This window comes from Antechinus flavipes, chromosome 1, assembly GCF_016432865.1.
Source record: "Antechinus flavipes isolate AdamAnt ecotype Samford, QLD, Australia chromosome 1, AdamAnt_v2, whole genome shotgun sequence".
Lineage (NCBI taxonomy): Eukaryota > Metazoa > Chordata > Mammalia > Dasyuromorphia > Dasyuridae > Antechinus > Antechinus flavipes.
In genome coordinates this window covers 67,716,629-67,733,590 of record NC_067398.1, presented here as the reverse complement: position 1 = coordinate 67,733,590, position 16,962 = coordinate 67,716,629, and positions in this window count along the sequence as shown.

The window sequence follows — 16,962 nt, the reverse complement described above, 5'->3', positions numbered from 1 at the left end:
ATACCCACAGTCCTACAGGGGACTTTGGCTTAGGGTAGTGACACTTTCACTGCCTAGTCTCTAGCCTTGGGGCAGTAGCTAAACCACACTGTGGGGTTCTCCACTGTGCACTTCCTTAGCTCTGTTGCTAAATCACTTCTGGTTGGGGGGAAGGAGAACTTTTGCCCAGAGCACTCCCACACCTTGGCCACCTGAAACCTATTTACATTTTCCCCTGCTTTGCAGAGGAAGCTGGTAACTTCCTTGCCCTGAAGGCAGACCCTAAAGACTTTAAAAAAATGAGTAAAAAAATTAAAAGGATGATTGATAGCTTCTATACAGAAAAAGAGCAGGTTTGCAACCCCAAGGAGACTGATAGCAAACAGGCCCCAGACAATATCCCAAAGGGAAATATTACCTGTCCCATTTTATATAATGCTCTTCTAGAAGAGACCATTAAAAGTCTCAAAAGAGAGAAGAAAAATGGGGAAAGGAAAGAGAAGCTTTGCAAGAAAGTAACAAGTTGCTGATCTATGAATTGGAAAAGGGAAACAGAATTTGTGAATTGGAAAAAATAAATCATGAAAGTAAGAATTGTGAATTGGAAAAGATAAAGAATACACTAGAAAGTAGGATTTATCAATTGGAAAAGACAAAGAATTCACAAGAAAATAGGATTTGTAAATTGGAAAAAGAAAATAATTCACTAAAAAAAAAATTGTGAAATGGAAAAAATTCCATAGAGCAAAACAACCCATTTAAAAACTCAATTGGACATATACAAAAAGAAGTAAAAAAAAGCTAATGAAGAAAATAATTCATTAAAAATCAGAACTGAACAAATAGAAACTAATGATTCATTGAGACAGCGAGAATAAGTCAAGCAAAACCAAAAAAAAAAAATGATAAATTGGAAAAAAACATGAAATATCTACTTGGAAAAATGACAAAACTGGAAAATAGATCTAGGAGAGATAATCTGAGGATTATTGAACTTTCCAAAAATTATGATGAAAAAAAAGAGCCTAGATGCTATTCTACAGGAAATCATCAAAGAGACCTGCCCAGAAGTAATAGAACCAGAAGGTAAAATAGACATTGAAATAATTCATCGAACACCTTCTGAAAAAGACTCTAAAATAAAAACACCAAGGAATATTGTGGCCAAATTTCAGAACTATCAGATTAAGGAAAAAATATTACAAGCAGTCAGAAAAAACAAAACAAAACAAAACAAAAAAAAAAAAAAAAAACAATTCAAATACCGAGGTGCCACAATAAAGGTCATCCAAGAAGATTTGTCTGCCTCCACATTAAAGGATCAAAGGGCCCAGAATCTGATATTAAAAAAAAAAAAACTATAAAAGAACTCTTTTGAAGTTATACTTGACCTTCTAAATGGCAGTGGCAAACATCTTCCTTTGACAGACAGGTTTTTGTTCTATGACTAGGATGATAATACAGGGAAGTCACACCATGCTTTATAAATCATTATGTGATAATCTTCAAAAGTAGAGTAAGTAGAACAAAATGTATTTTCTCAGATTATAGTGGGTTTCTATTCCTGAAAAGTTTGCAAATAGAGGTTGTAAATTTCCATAGAGATTCTTTTCATATTTATATTTAATTAAATGAGCACTGAATTCTCTTCTAATTCTCAAATTCTGTAAAGCTATATTTCTGGAATTCTATGCTACCTGATCATGCTCCTACTTACATTCCCAGTCCAATATATACATCCTCAAAAATATTTAGTGCCACTTACTGCTTCAAGGAGAAAATATAAATTCTTAAATATCGTCTTTAAAGACATCAAAATTCTACTTCCCACTTGTCTTTTCAGACATTTAATATATCTTACTTTTTGATACTAACTAGTTCAGTGAAATAACCCTGCCATCTATTCCTGATGGACAACATTCCATTCTCTAAGTTCCAGCCTTTGGTGAAGTAGTTCCATATGAAACCCAGGAAACAAATCCCATTGTTGTAGAATTCTCTTTACATTGATGGAGATCAATGTCCATTCCCTTTATGAGAGGTGAATCAGAGATGAGGAGAAAATCTGAAAGAGGATTGATTTAATATTTTTGTGTTCTTCATTCTTTTCAAAGTTAAAAAGTCTTTTCAGGTTCCACAATCTCTTATGTTTTTGTGTCTTCTAGGTTCAGAAGAGAAGAAGGAGGATGCCCATCTCACTTCAATGGGATGAAGGAAAAGATTACAGGAAGAAACCAACATGAAAAAGCTGGTAGTTTCTATCATATCCTTATCCCCATCTTTTTACATTAAAGAGTTCTGAGTATCTTTATTTTTTGGTAAGATTTGGGACTAGTTCACTCTTGATTGACTGCAATTACTTTGTTCACAAAGTGATAACATTCATTTTGAATTGTTTGGACTATATTTCCCTATGTATTTTTATGTATATCTTTTGTAATTTCTTATTCACAACCAACATGAATATATTGACTTCTTTGCTAATTATTAGGTGTGTTGATTATGAAACAATTACCTATTGGGGACAGAATCAAACTTTGGAATTAGGTCTTCCTAATTCTGCATTCATGTATAAGGATCAAAAGTTTTGCAAGATTTTGAAAACTACGTCCTTTCAACTAACAATATTATTTAAGGGAGAAAATATATTTAATTCTAGCTTAGTATTCCCCTTTCCTGAGGAAAACAGAATGGCTAAGTTTGTGGCCTCTACCTCTTGCTTTAACATCTAGCAATAAATAGCCTCCCTTGTATTAAAATGGAAGAAAAAGACTAGAGATGTCTATTTTGCCCTTTTTTTTGAGCCAAACAATACTATTTCTATACTACCTTTGGGGGAATGCCTTGTTACACTTTTAAAATAACAAGAGTATAGTCTAGTTTAATAGACTTAATTTTCTTGTCAATAATTAATGGCTCTGCTTCTATAGCAAAGCTACTATTTTGTGTAGACTTATATCATCAAGATCATTATAGGTTTGTTTATTTTCACATGAGCTAACAAAAATGTTGGAATGGCTATTAATATATCCCTACTCTTTCTTTTTTTACTAAAGATTTTTATTTACAATACATGCATGGGTATTTTTTTTTTGTTGTTTTTTATTATAACTTTTTAATGATAGTACATATGCAGGGTAATTTTTTACAACATTATCTCTTGCTCTTACTTCTGTTCTGATTTTTACCTTCCCTCCCTCCACCTCCTCCCTTAGATAGCAGGCAGTCTTATACATGTTAAATATATTATAGTATAGCCTAGATACAATATATGTGTGAAGAACCATAAAGTTCTCTTGTTATACAGGAAGAATTGGATTCAGAAGGTAAAAATAACCTGGGAAGAAAAACAAAAATGCTAACAGTTTATACTCATTTCCCAGTGTTCCTTCTCTGGGTGTAGCTGATTCTGTCCATCATTGATCAACTGGAACTGAATTAGATCTTCTCTTTGTCGAAGACATCCATGTCCATCAGAATACATCCTCATACTATATTGTTATTGAAGTATATAATGATCTCCTAGTTCTGCTCATTTCACTCAGCATCAGTTCATGTAAGTCTTTCAAAGCCTCTCTGTATTCATCTTGCTGGTCATTTCTTACAGAACAATAATATTCCATAGCATTCATATACCACAATTTACCCAACCATTCTTCAACTGATGGGCATCAAATTATTTTCCAGTTTCTAGTCACTAAAAAAAGGGCTTCCACAAACATTTTGGCATATGCAGGTCCATGGGTAATTTTTTAACACTGACCTTGCAAAACACACACATAGAGAATAATCTTGTTGTACAAGAAAAATGGGATCAAGAAGGAAAAAAGAATCTGAGAAAAAAACAATATACACCCAAAAAACAACAACTCTATAAGTTGAATTTGTGCCCCAGAGGTCTCTGTAGCAATCTGGGGGTAAAAGGAGTCGCTTCTGAGTTCAATTTTTCTGCCCTACAATGACAAATACAGAACCATTGATTGGATACATCACTTTTATTGCTTATAACTACATCAGGAAGTTTTTATACAACTGGATCTTTTCCTCAGTCTTTGCATAGGTGAGTGTTTTTATATTTTCTTTTCTTTCTCATTGGAAAGTCCAGCTTTTTCTTCTCTGGGAAATAAATGGTTTCCTTGAATAATACTGATAGGATTCCTCTGTTTCCTGGGGCTATTATGGAAACAAGAAAGTTGCTCAAAATATCACTAAATGCCAATTGTCTGTAAATAACATTGCATAGTTTAACTTTTCATTGGTCACCTAACTGGAGCCTCCTTGCTGTGCCAAGATTTCTCAGTAGAACTCTACAATGGATATCTTGACAGTGGCATCACATTTGTTTCTTTTATTTTTGTCACAGGTTAATAGAAATGAAGCTATTGCTAGTTGATAGGCATCTCTCATTTTTTTCTCTCAACTAATAGATGTCCTGAATAAGGTAGTTGCATCATCCGAGATACCAAAACATTAATCAATAGCCAGGAATAGTGCTTGCCCAAACAAGAATAAGTATATAACATTATTTTTAAAATTATTATATGTTGTTATTTGCAAAACATATGCAGGTAAATTTTCAACATTGACCCTTGCAAAACCTTCTCTTCCAAAATTTCCCCTCCTTCCCCCTACACCTACCCTTAGATGGCAAGTAGTCCAATACATGTTAAAAATGTTAAAATATATGTAAAATCCAATATACGTATACATATTTACAATTATCTCACTGCACAAGAAAAATCACATCTAGAAATAAAAAAAAGAAAAACCTGAGAAGTAAAACAAAAATGCAAGCAAACAATAACAGAAAAAGTGAAAATGCTATATTGTGGTCCATGCTCAGTTGTGATAATTCTCTCTCTGGATATAGATGGCTCTCTTCATTACTGAACAATGGGAACTGGTTTGAATTATCTCATTGTTGAAGGGGAGTCACACCTATCAGAACTGATCATTATTTACTCACATTGTTGTCGTGTTCTGATGGTTCTGCTCATTTCACTCAATATCAGTTAATGTAAGTCTCTCCAGGATTTTTTTGAGACTTACGGTCAAGATGGTGGAGAGGACACACACATCTACTTAAATTCTGTGTTTTCTCTCAGAATTTATTTTATGAGAACCCTCGGAAGCAGTGCTTGAATGAAAAAAATAAAAAACACAAATAATTACCAAGAGAAGACATCCTTGAAATTCACCAGAAAAGGTCTGTTTTTGTGTGAAGGTAGGGACGGTTTTAGATCAGGCACAAGTTGAGAGCAGGCAGCTGCAGGGAGAGCGTGGCAGGCAGCTCACAGCTGAACAGAGCAGAGTGGAGTAGGATGTGATCTCAGCTGTCTCTGTAGGAAGTATTGGATACTTTGCCCTGGAAGCAAGCCAGTAGACAAGCAGAGATGCTAAAAACACAGGGGGTGAAGACTATAACCCCGAAAAGCTAGGGTCTTTTGGGACCTGACCACACCCACCCACAGTGTCTCAGCATGCTCTCAGACTATCAGAGCACAGGTGCAGAACAGCCATTACTATACTGCTAGTGCCTCCCTGCTACCCCCTGCAGTGTGTAGAGTAAGCTCAATAATACCATCCACCCCCCCACACACACCAAAAAAAAAAAAAAAAAAAAAAAAAAGCAGACCATTTGTTTTTCTTCTTAGTTTGTTTTCTTTAACTGTTCTTTGACAAAATGAGCAAAACATTTAAATGGACCCTAACCACTGATCGCTTCTATTCAGATAGAGAACAGACTTTAAACTCTGAGGAGACTAAAAACAGACTGTCTCCAGATGAATCCCCAATGGAGGACATGATTGGTTCTTCAACACAGATGCCTCTCATAGAAGAAATTAAAAGACTTCCAGGTTAAGATGGCTGAGAGGAGGCTCACAGCTGCATAAGCTCCGCGCTTTCTCTCACTATCCACTTCATTACAAGCCTCTGAATTAATGCTTGACTGAAAAAAACCCACAAGAGAAGCCATCCTTGAGATTCGCCAAGAAAGGTCTGTCTTTACTGGAGGGCTGGGACGGTTTTAGATCGGGCGCAGGCTGAGGGCAGCGGCAGTGAGAGCACGGGAGCAGACGGGAAATTGAACAAATGGAATTGAATGACTCGAGGAGAGACCAAGAATCTGTCAAGCAAAACCTAAAAAAAAAAATGAGCCAATGGAAAAAAACTGTCAAATACCATCTTGGGAAAACAACAGACCTGGAAAATAGATCTAAGAGAAAGAATCTGAGAATAATTGGACTCCCTGAAAAATATGATGAAAAAAGGAGCCTGTATACTATTTTCCAGAAAATTATCAAAGAGAACTACCCAGAAGTTATAGAAACAGAGGGTAAAATAGAAATTGAAAGAATTCATTGATCACCTACTGAAAGGGACCCTCAAAATCAAAACACCAAGAAATATAGTGGCCAAAGTCCAGAACCATCAGACGAAGGAAAAAAATGCTGCAAGCTGCTAGAAAAAAAAATCAATTCAAATATAGAGGACCCACAATAAGGATTACTCAAGACCTAGCAGCTTCCACATTACAGGATCAAAGGGCCTAGAATATGATATTCCAAAAGCTAAGGAACTTGGTATGCAACCAAAAATAACTTACCTAGCCAAAATGAACATCTTTTTACAAGGAAGAAGATAGACATTGAATGAAATAAGTATATTCCATCTATTTCTTATGAAAAAAACTGGAACTACACAAAAAGTTTGATCTACAAATATAAAACTCAAGAGATACCAAAATAGGTAAAAAGAAATCTTGGGAACTATATTTTTGCTATAAAGATATATAGAGAATACATGTAGACCTTGTTCTAGAAACTAGAGGTGGAAAGGAAAGTGTACCTGGAAAAGGGTAAAATGTGGGTACTACATCTAACGAAGAGGCAAGGGAAACCTCTTTTATCTGAGAGAAAGAATGGAGGGGGATGAATATAGTGGGTATCTTATTACCATCAGAATTGGCTTTAAGAGAAAATTTTTAGACATTCGATTTATGGTGAAACTTCTTGAACCTTATTGAAAAGTGGGAGGAGAAAAGTGAAAAGGGAAGGAATAAATTAATAATTAGGAGTTTGTTTGCCCAACTTTATGCAAATAAAGTCAACAACTTAAGAGAAATGGAAGAATACCTTCAAAAAAACTGGGACATTGATGCATTACTGATGGAGTCATGAATGAATCCAACCATTCTGAAGAGCAATCTGGAAATGGGAAAACCCATTTGCCTCAACCTAAAAAAGAAAGAGAGCAAGAAAGAGAGAGAGAGAGAGAGAGAGAGAGAGAGAGAGAGAGAGAGAAGTAATGCTCACAAGTTTAATATTGGGGAAGGAGGGAAGGAGAAGGAAGGGAGAAAAGTATAAACAGGAGTTAACAAGATGGCAAGCAATACAGAATTGATAATTTTAACCATAAATGTGAATGGGGTAAACTTCCCCATAAAGAGGAAGTGGTTAGCAGAATGGATTAAAAGCCATAATCCTACAATGTGTTGTTTACAGGAAACACACCTGAAACAGGGCGATACATACAGAGTAAAGGTAAAAGGTTGGAGCAGAATCTACTATGCTTCAGGTGAAGTCAAAAAAGCAGGGGTAGCCATACTCATCTCAGATGAAGAAAAAACAAAAATTGATGTAATTAAAAGAGATAAGGAAGGGCACTATCTTGTTAAGAGTAGCATAGATAATGAAGGAATATGAATATTAAACATATATGCACCAAGTGGGGTAGCATCTAAATTCTTAAAAGAGAAATTAAGAAAGCTGCAAGAAGAAATAGACAGCAAAACTATATTAGTGGGAGATCTCAACCTTGCACTCTCAGAATTAGATAAATCAAACCACAAAATAAATAAGAAAGAAGTCAAAGAGGTAAATAGAATACTAGAAAAGTTACATATGATAGCTCTTTGGAGAAAACTAAATGGAGACAGAAAGGAGTACACTTTCTTCTCAGCAGTTCATGGAACCTATACGAAAATTGACCCTATATTAGGACATAAAAACCTCAAACTCAAATGCAGTAAGGCAGAAATAGTAAATGCAACTTTTTCAGGCCATGATGCTATGAAAATTATATTAAATAAAAAGCCAAAAAAATTATATTAAATAAAAAAATAATTGGACACTAAATAATCTTATACTAAAGAATGATTGGGTGAAACAGCAAATCATAGACATGATAACTTCACCCAAGAAAAATGACAATAATGAGAATCATACCAAAATGTGTGGGATGCATCCAAAGTGGTAATAAGAGGAAATTTCATATCTCTAGAGGCCTACATACATAAAACAGAGAAAGAGAAGGTCAATGAATAGGGCTTGCAAATAAAATTGCTAGAAAAGGAACAAATTAAAAACCCCCAGACAAACACTAAACTTGAAATTCTAAAATTAAAAGGAGAAATCAATAAAATTGAAAGTTAAAAAAATGAATTAATTAATAAAACTAAGAGTTGATTCTATGAAAAAACCAACAAAATAGACAAACCTTTAGTAAATCTGATTAAAAAAAGGAAAGAGGAAAATCAAATTGTTAGTCTTAAAAATGAAAAGGGAGAACTTGCCACTAATGAAGAGGAAATTAGAATAATAATTAGAAGTTTAGTTTCCCCAACTTTATGCCAATAAAGTTGACAACTTAAGTGAAATGGAAGAATACCTTCAAAAATATAGTTTGCCCAGATTAACAGAAGAAGAAGTAAATAGACTAAACAGTCCCATTTTAGAAAAAGAAAAAAATAAACAAGCTATTAACCAACTCCCTAAGAAAAAATCCCCAGATCCAGAAGGATTTACATGTGAATGCTGCTGAACATTTAAAGAACAATTAACTCCATGCTATAAAAACTATTTGAAAAAGTAGGGATTGAAAGAGTACTACCAAATTCCTTTTATGACACAGACATGGTACTCATACCTAAACCAGATTGGTTGAAAACAGAGAAAGAAAATTATAGACCAATCTCCCTAATGAATATTGATGCTAAAATCTTAAATAAAATATTAGCAAAAAGATTCCAGAAAATCAACCCCAGGATAAATACACTATGACCAAGTGGGTTTTATATTAGGAATTCAGGGCTGGTTCAGTATTAGGAAAACTATTATCATAACTGAGTATATCAATAACCAAATTAACAAAAAACATATGAGCATCTCAATAGATGCAGGAAAAGCATTTGTTAAAATCCAACATTCATTCCTAATAAAAAAATGTTTGAGAGGACAGGAATAAATGGACTTTTCCCTTAAAATAGTCAGGAACATATATTTAAAACTGTCAGTAAGCATCATATGCAATGGGGAAAAATTGGAACCATTCCCAGTAAGATCAGGAGTGAAACAAGGCTGTCCACTATCACCATTATTATTCAATATTGTGTTAGAAATGCTAGTCTTAGCAATCAGAGCTGAGAAAGAGATTAAAGAATTAGAGTTGGCAATGAGGAAACCAAACTATTGCTCTTTGTAGATGATATGATGGAATACTTAGAGAACCTCAGAGATTTTAGTAAAAAGTTATTAGAAATAATTCTTAACTTTAGCAAAGTGTCAAGATACAAAATAAATCCACATAAATCATCAGCATTTTTATACATCTCCAACAAAATTCAACAGCAAGAGACACAAAGAGAAATTCCATTCAAAATAACCATCGATAGCATGAAATATTTGGGAATCTATCTACCAACAGAAAGTCAGGAATTATATGAGCAAAGTTACAAAACACTTTCCTGACAAATAAAGTCAGATTTAAATAATTGGAAAAATATTAAGTGCTTTTGGTTAGGCCAAGTGAATATAACAAAGATGACTATACTCCCTAAACTAATCTATTTATTTAGTGCTATACCAATCAGTCTTCCAAGAAACTATTTTAATGATCTAGAAAAAATAACAACAAAATTCATATGGAAGACCAAAAGATCAAGAATCTCAAGGGAATTAATGAAAAAAAAAATCAAATGAAGGTGTCTTAGCTGTACCTGGTCTAAATTTATATTATAAAGCAACAGTCACCAAAACCATTTGGTAGTGGCTAAGAAATAGATCAGTTGATCAATGGAATAGCATAGATCCACAAGACAAAATAGACAATAATTATAGCAATCTAGTGTTTGACAAACCCAAAGATCCCAACTTTTGGAATAAGATGTCAGTATTTTACAAAAACTGCTGGGAAAACTGGAAATTAGTGTGGCAGAATTTAGGCATGGACCCACACTTAACACCATACACCAAGATAAGATCAAAATGGATCCATGATTTAGGCATAAAGAACGAGATTATAAATAAATTAGAAGAACACATGATAGTTTAGCTCTCAGACTTGTGGAGGAGGAAGGAATTTGTGACTAAAGATGAACTAGAGATCATTATTTATCACAAAATAGAAAATTTTGATTATATCAAATTAAAAAGCCTTTGTACAAACAAAATCAATGCAAACAAGATTAGAAGGGAAGCATCAAACTGAGAAAACATTTTCACAGTTAAAGAGTCTGATAAAGGCCTCATTTCCCAAAATATATAGAGAATTTACACTAATTTATAAGAAATCAAGCCATTCTCCAATTGCTAAATGATCAAAGGATATAAACAGACAATTTTCAGATGATGAAATTGAAACTATCACCACTCATATGAAAGAGTGTTCCAAATCACTATTGATCAGAGAATGCAAATTAAGACAATTCTGAGATACCACTACACACCTGTCAGATTGGCTAAGATGACGTGAAAAAATAATGATGAATGTTGGAGGGGATGTGGGAAAACTGGGACATTGATGCATTATTGGTGGAGTCATGAATGAATCCAACCATTTTGAAGAACAATCTGGAATTATGCCCCAAAAGTTATCAAACTGTGCATACTCTTTGATCCAGCAGCATTACTACTGGGTTTATATCCCCCAAAAAATATTAAAGAAGGGAAAGGGACCTGTATGTGCCAAAATGTTTGTGGCAGCCCTGTTTGTAGTGGCTGGAAACTGAAAAATGAATAGATGCCCATCAATTGGAGAATAATTGGGTAAACTGTGGTATATGAATATTATGGGATATTATTGTTCTGTATGAAATGACCAGCAGGATAAATACAAAGAGGCTTAGGGAGACTTACATAAGTGAAATGCTGGATCTGCTGATCCAGGAGATCATTATATATATCAACAATGATTCTGTATGAGGATGTATTCTGATGGAAGTGGATTTCTTGGACAAAGAGTTTCAATTGATCAATGATGGACAGAAGCAGCTACACCCAAAGAAAAAACACTGGGAAATGAAGGTAAACTGTTTGCATTTTTTGTTTTTTCTTCCTGGGTTATGTTTTACCTTCTGAATCCAGCTCTTCCTGTACAAGAGAACTGTTTGGTTCTGCACACATATATAGTATCTAGGAAATACTGTGACATATTTAACTATATAGGACTGCTTGCCATCAGTGAGGGGTTGGAGGGAGGGAGGGGAAAAGTCGGAAACAGAAGTGAGTGCAAGAGATAATGTAAAAAAAAAATTACCCAGGCATGGGTTCTGTCAATAAAATGTTATAGCTATTAAAAATTAAAATTAAAATTAAAAAGTCTCTCTAGGCCTCTCTGAAATCATCCTGCTGGTCATTTCTTACAGAACAATAATATTCCATAACATTCATATACCATAATTTTTTTTTAGCCATTCTCCAATTGAAGGGCATACACTCAGTTTCCAGTTTGTAGTCACTACAAAAAGGGCTGCCACAAACATTTTTGTCGATGTGGATCCCTTTCCCTCCTTTAAAATCTCTTTGGGATATAAGCCCAGTAGTAACACTGATGGGTCAATGGGTATGCACAGTTTGATAACTTTTTGAATATAATTCCAATTTACTCTCCAGAACAGTTCGATTCATTTGCAGTTCCACCAACAATATATCAGTATCCCAGTTTTCCCAAATCCCCTCCAACATTTGTCATTATCTTTTTCTGTCATTTTAGGCAATCTTAGAGGTATGTAGTGGTATCTTAGAACAGTCTTAATTTGCATTTCTCTGGTAAATAGTGATTTAGAGCACCTTTTCATGACTAGATATAGTTTCAATTTCTTCATCTGAAAATTATCTGCGCACATCCTTTGAGCATTTGTTAATTGGAGAATGACTTGATTTCTTTTAGATTTGAGTCAATTTTCAATATATTTTAGAATTGAGGCCTTTATCAGAACCTTTGAATGTAAAAATGTTTTCCCAGTTTATTGCTCCCCTTCAAATCTTGTCTGCATTCATTTTGTGTGTACAAAACCTTTTTAACTTATTATAATCAAAATTGTCTATTTTATGATCAATAATGATATGCAGTTCTTGGTTCACAAATTCCTTCCTCCTCCACAGGTCTGAGAAGTAAACTATCATAAGTTCTTCTAATTTATTTATAATCTCATTCTTTATATCTAGATCTTGAATCCATTCTGACCTTATGTTGGTATAAAATGTTAGGTATGGGTCAATGCCTAGTTTCTGCCATACTAGTTTGCAATTATCCCAACCATTTTTATCAAATAGTAGATTCTTATCCCAAAGCCTGAAGTCTTTGGGTTTATCAAACACTAGATTGCAGTAGTTATTCACTAGTTTTTCCTGTGAACTTAACCTATTCCACTGATCAACTAATCTATTTCTTAGCCACTATCAAATGGTATTGATGACTGCTGATTTATAATATAGTTTTATATCTGGTACAGCTAGGTTACCTTCATTTATTTTTTGTTTTATTAATTTCCTTAGAATTCTTGACCCTTTGTCCTTCCAGATGAGTTTTGTTGTTATTTTTTCTAGGTCAGTAAAATAGTTTCTTGGGAGTTTGATTGGTACAGCACTAAATAAACAGATTAGTTTAGGTAGTACTGTCACCTTATATTTGATGTTTTCCAATTGTTTAGATCTGACTTTATTTGTGTGGAAAGTGTTTGGTAGTGTTGCTCATATAGTTCCTGACTTTCCCTTCACAGATAGACTCTCAAATATTTTATACTATCAACAGTTATGTTAAATGGAATCCCTCTTTGTATCTCTTGCTGTTGGATTTTCTTAGTGGTATATAAAAATGCTGCTGATTTATGTGGATTTATATTGTATCCTGTAATTTTGTTAATTTTCTGGAGTTCTCTAAGTATCCTATCATATCATCTCCAAAAAATGATAATTTGTTTTTCTCATTAACTACTCTAATTCCTTTTATGGCTTTTTCTTTTCTTATTGCCAAAGCTAGCATTTCTAATACAATATTGAATGGTAATGGTAATAATGGGCAATCTTGTTTCACCACTGATCTTATTGGAAATTGTTCCAGTTTATCCCCATTACATATGATGCTTGCTGATGATTTTAAATACATGCTACTGACTATTTTAAGAAAAAATCCATTCATTCCTATGCTCTCTAGTATTTTTATTAGGAATGGATGTTGGGCTTTATCAAATGCTTTTTCTGCATCTATTGCAATACTAATTTTTTTTTTATTTGGTTATTGATAAAGTCAATTATGCTAATAGATTTTTTTTTTTTAACAGTGAGCCTGCCTTGCATTCCTGGTATAAATTTTACTTGGTCATGATTTATTATCTGGATGATGATTTTTTGTAATCTCTTTGCTAAAATGTTATTCAGGATTTTTGCATCAATATTCATTAGGGGGATTGGTCTACAATTTTTTTCTCTATTTTCATCCAGTTTGAATATCAGTTCAATGTCTGTGTCATAAGAGGAATTTAGCAGGAGTCCTTCATTCCCTATTTTTTCAAATAGTTTATATAGTATTGGAGTTAACTGTTCTTTAAATGTTTGGTAGAATTCACATGTAAATCCATCTGGTCTTGGGAATTGTTTCTTAGGAAGCTGATTAATAGATTGTTCTATTTTTTTTTTCTAAAATGGGACTGTTTAAGTAATTTATTTCCTCCTCTCTTAATCTACACAATCTATATTTTTGTAGATATTCCTCTATTTCACTTAAGTTATAAAATTTATTGGCATAAAGTTGGGCAAAATAACTCCTAATTATTACTCCATTTTCCTCTTCATTAGTTGAAATTTCTCCTTTTTTCATTTTTAAGCCTAACAATTTCATTTTCCTCTTTCATTTTTCTAATCAAATTTACCAATGGTTTATCTATTTTGTTCATTTTTTTCATTGAATCAACTCTTAGTTTTATTTATTAATTCTTTTTTTTTTTACTTTCAATTTTATTATTCTTTCCTTTTATTTTTTGAATTTCAAGTTTAATGTTTGATTGGACTTCCGGTTAAGATGGCGGAGAGGAGGCTCACAGTTGCATAAGCTCCGCGCTTTCTCTCACTATCCACTTCATTACAAGCCTCTGAATCAATGCTTGACTGAAAAAAACCCACAAATAGTTACCAAGAGAAGCCATCCTTGAGATCCACCAAGAAAGGTCTGTCTTTACTGGAGGGCTGGGGCGGTTTTAGATCGAGCGCAGGCGGCGGGCAGCGGCAGTGAGGGCACAGGAGCAGACTGGAGAGGGGGTGGGGAGTGATCACAGCCGTCTCTGCGGGGAGAGCTTCGCTACAGGTTTGGAACCTGCAGCAAGTCAGCAGCCCAGCAGAGAAGCTAAAAACACCTGGGCTGAAGAATACAACCCCAAACAGCTGGAGTCTCTCAGGACCTGGCCGCCCCCCCCTTCCCCCCCCCCTCAGTGACTCAGCACGCTTTGGGATCTCAGAGCGCAGGCGCAGCACAGTCCTGCTAGTGCCTCACTGCTGCCCCCTGCAGTCTGTAGAGGAAGCTCGATAACACACCCAGCCCCCCCCCCCCAAAGAAAGACTCCAGTTTTTTCTGTTTTTCTTTGGTAGTTTGTCTCTGATTAATAGACAGAATGAGCAAGAAGCTGAAGAGGACTTTAACCCTTGACAGCTTCTACACAGATAGAGAGCAGACTCTAAATCCTGAGGAGACTAAAAACAGGCAGTCCCCAGGTGAATCCCCAAAGGAGGAGATTGTCTGTTCCTCAGCACAGATGAACCTCATAGAAGTGATTAAAAAGGCTCTCACAAGGGAGCTAGAAGAAAAATGGGAAAAGCAGAGTGAGGCTTGGGAAAAGGAGAGGGAGGCTTGGCAAAAGAGCCTGGAGAAAGTTAAAGAGAGAGTGGATAAAGAAGTAAAATCCTTGAAAAATAGGATTAGTGAACTGGAAACAGAAAACAGCTCTCTAAAAAACAAAATTGGCAAAATGGAAAAAAATTCCACAGAACAAAAGAACTCAATTGGACAATTATAGAAAGATTTTTAAAAAGTGAGTGAAGAGAATACTTCACTGAAAATCAGAATTGAACAAGTGGAATTGAATGACTCGAGGAGACAAGAAGAATCAGTCAAGCAAATCCAAAAAAATCAAACAATGGAGAAAAATGTGAAATACCTTCTGGGAAAGACAACAGACCTGGAAAACAGATCCAGGAGAGACAATCTGAGAATCATTGGACTCCCAGAAAAACATGATGAAAAAAAGAGCCTGGACACTGTCTTCCAGGAAATTATCAAAGAGAACTGCCCAGAAGTCATAGGAACAGAGGAAAAAATAAACATTGAAAGGATTCATCGATCACCCACTGAAAGGGATCCTAAAATCAAAACACCAAGGAATATAGTGGCCAAATGCCAGAACCCTCAGATGAAAGAAAAAATATTGCAAGCGGCTAGAAAAACTCAATTCAAGTATCAAGGAGCCACAATAAGGATCACCCAGGATCTGGCAGCATCCACATTAAAAGATCGAAGGGCCTGGAATATGATATTCCGAAAGGCTAAGGAACTTGGTATGCAACCAAAAATAACTTACCCAGCGAGAATGAGCATCTTTTTCCAGGGAAGAAGATGGACATTCAACGAAGTAAGCGAATTTCATCTATTTCTGATGAAAAAACCAGAACTTAACAAAAAGTTTGATCTACAAATATAGAACTCAAGAGAAATCTAAAAAGGTAAAGATTAATCTTGGGAACTATATTTTGACTATATAGATGTATAAAGAATACATGTATACCTTGTTCTAGAAATTGATGTGGAAAGGACATTGTACCAGAAAAAGGGTAAAGTGGGGGTAGTACATCTCATGAAGAGGCATAGGAAACCTATTATATCTGAGAGAAAGAATGGAGGGGGATGAATATAGTGGGTATCTTACTGCCTTCAGAATTGGCTTTAAGTGAAAAATCTTAAGACATATTCAATCTATGGTGAAACTTCTCCCATCTCATTGAAAAGTGAGAAGGGAAAAGTGGAAAGGGAAGGAATAAGCTAAGCGGAAGGGAATACGGGAACTGGGAGGGAAAGGGGTAAGATAGGGGGAGAAACTCTAAGGCGGGGGGAGGGACACTAAAAAGGGAGGGCTGTGAGAAGCAAGGGGTGCTCACAAGCTTAATACTTGGAAGGGGGGGAAAGGGGAAAGAAGGGAGGAAAGCATAAACCGGGGTTAACAAGATGGCAAGTAATACAGAATTGGTCATTCTAACCATAAACGTGAACGGGGTAAACTCCCCCATAAAGAGGAAGCGGTTAGCAGAATGGATTAAAAGCCAGAATCCTACAATATGTTGTTTACAGGAAACACACCTGAAGCGGGGAGATACATGCAGGTTAAAGGTAAAAGGTTGGAGCAAAATCTACTATGCTTCAGGTGAAGTCAAAAAAGCAGGGGTAGCCATCCTGATCTCAGATCAAGCTAAAGCAAAAATTGACCTAATTAAAAGAGATAAGGAAGGACACTATATCTTGCTAAAGGGTAGCATGGATAATGAAGCACTATCTATATTAAACATATATGCACCAAGTGGGGTAGCATCTAAATTCTTAAAAGAGAAACTAAGAGAGCTGCAAGAAGAAATAGACAGTAAAACTATAATAGTGGGAGATCTTAACCTTGCACTCTCAGAATTAGATAAATCAAACCACAAAATAAATAAGAAAGAAGTCAAA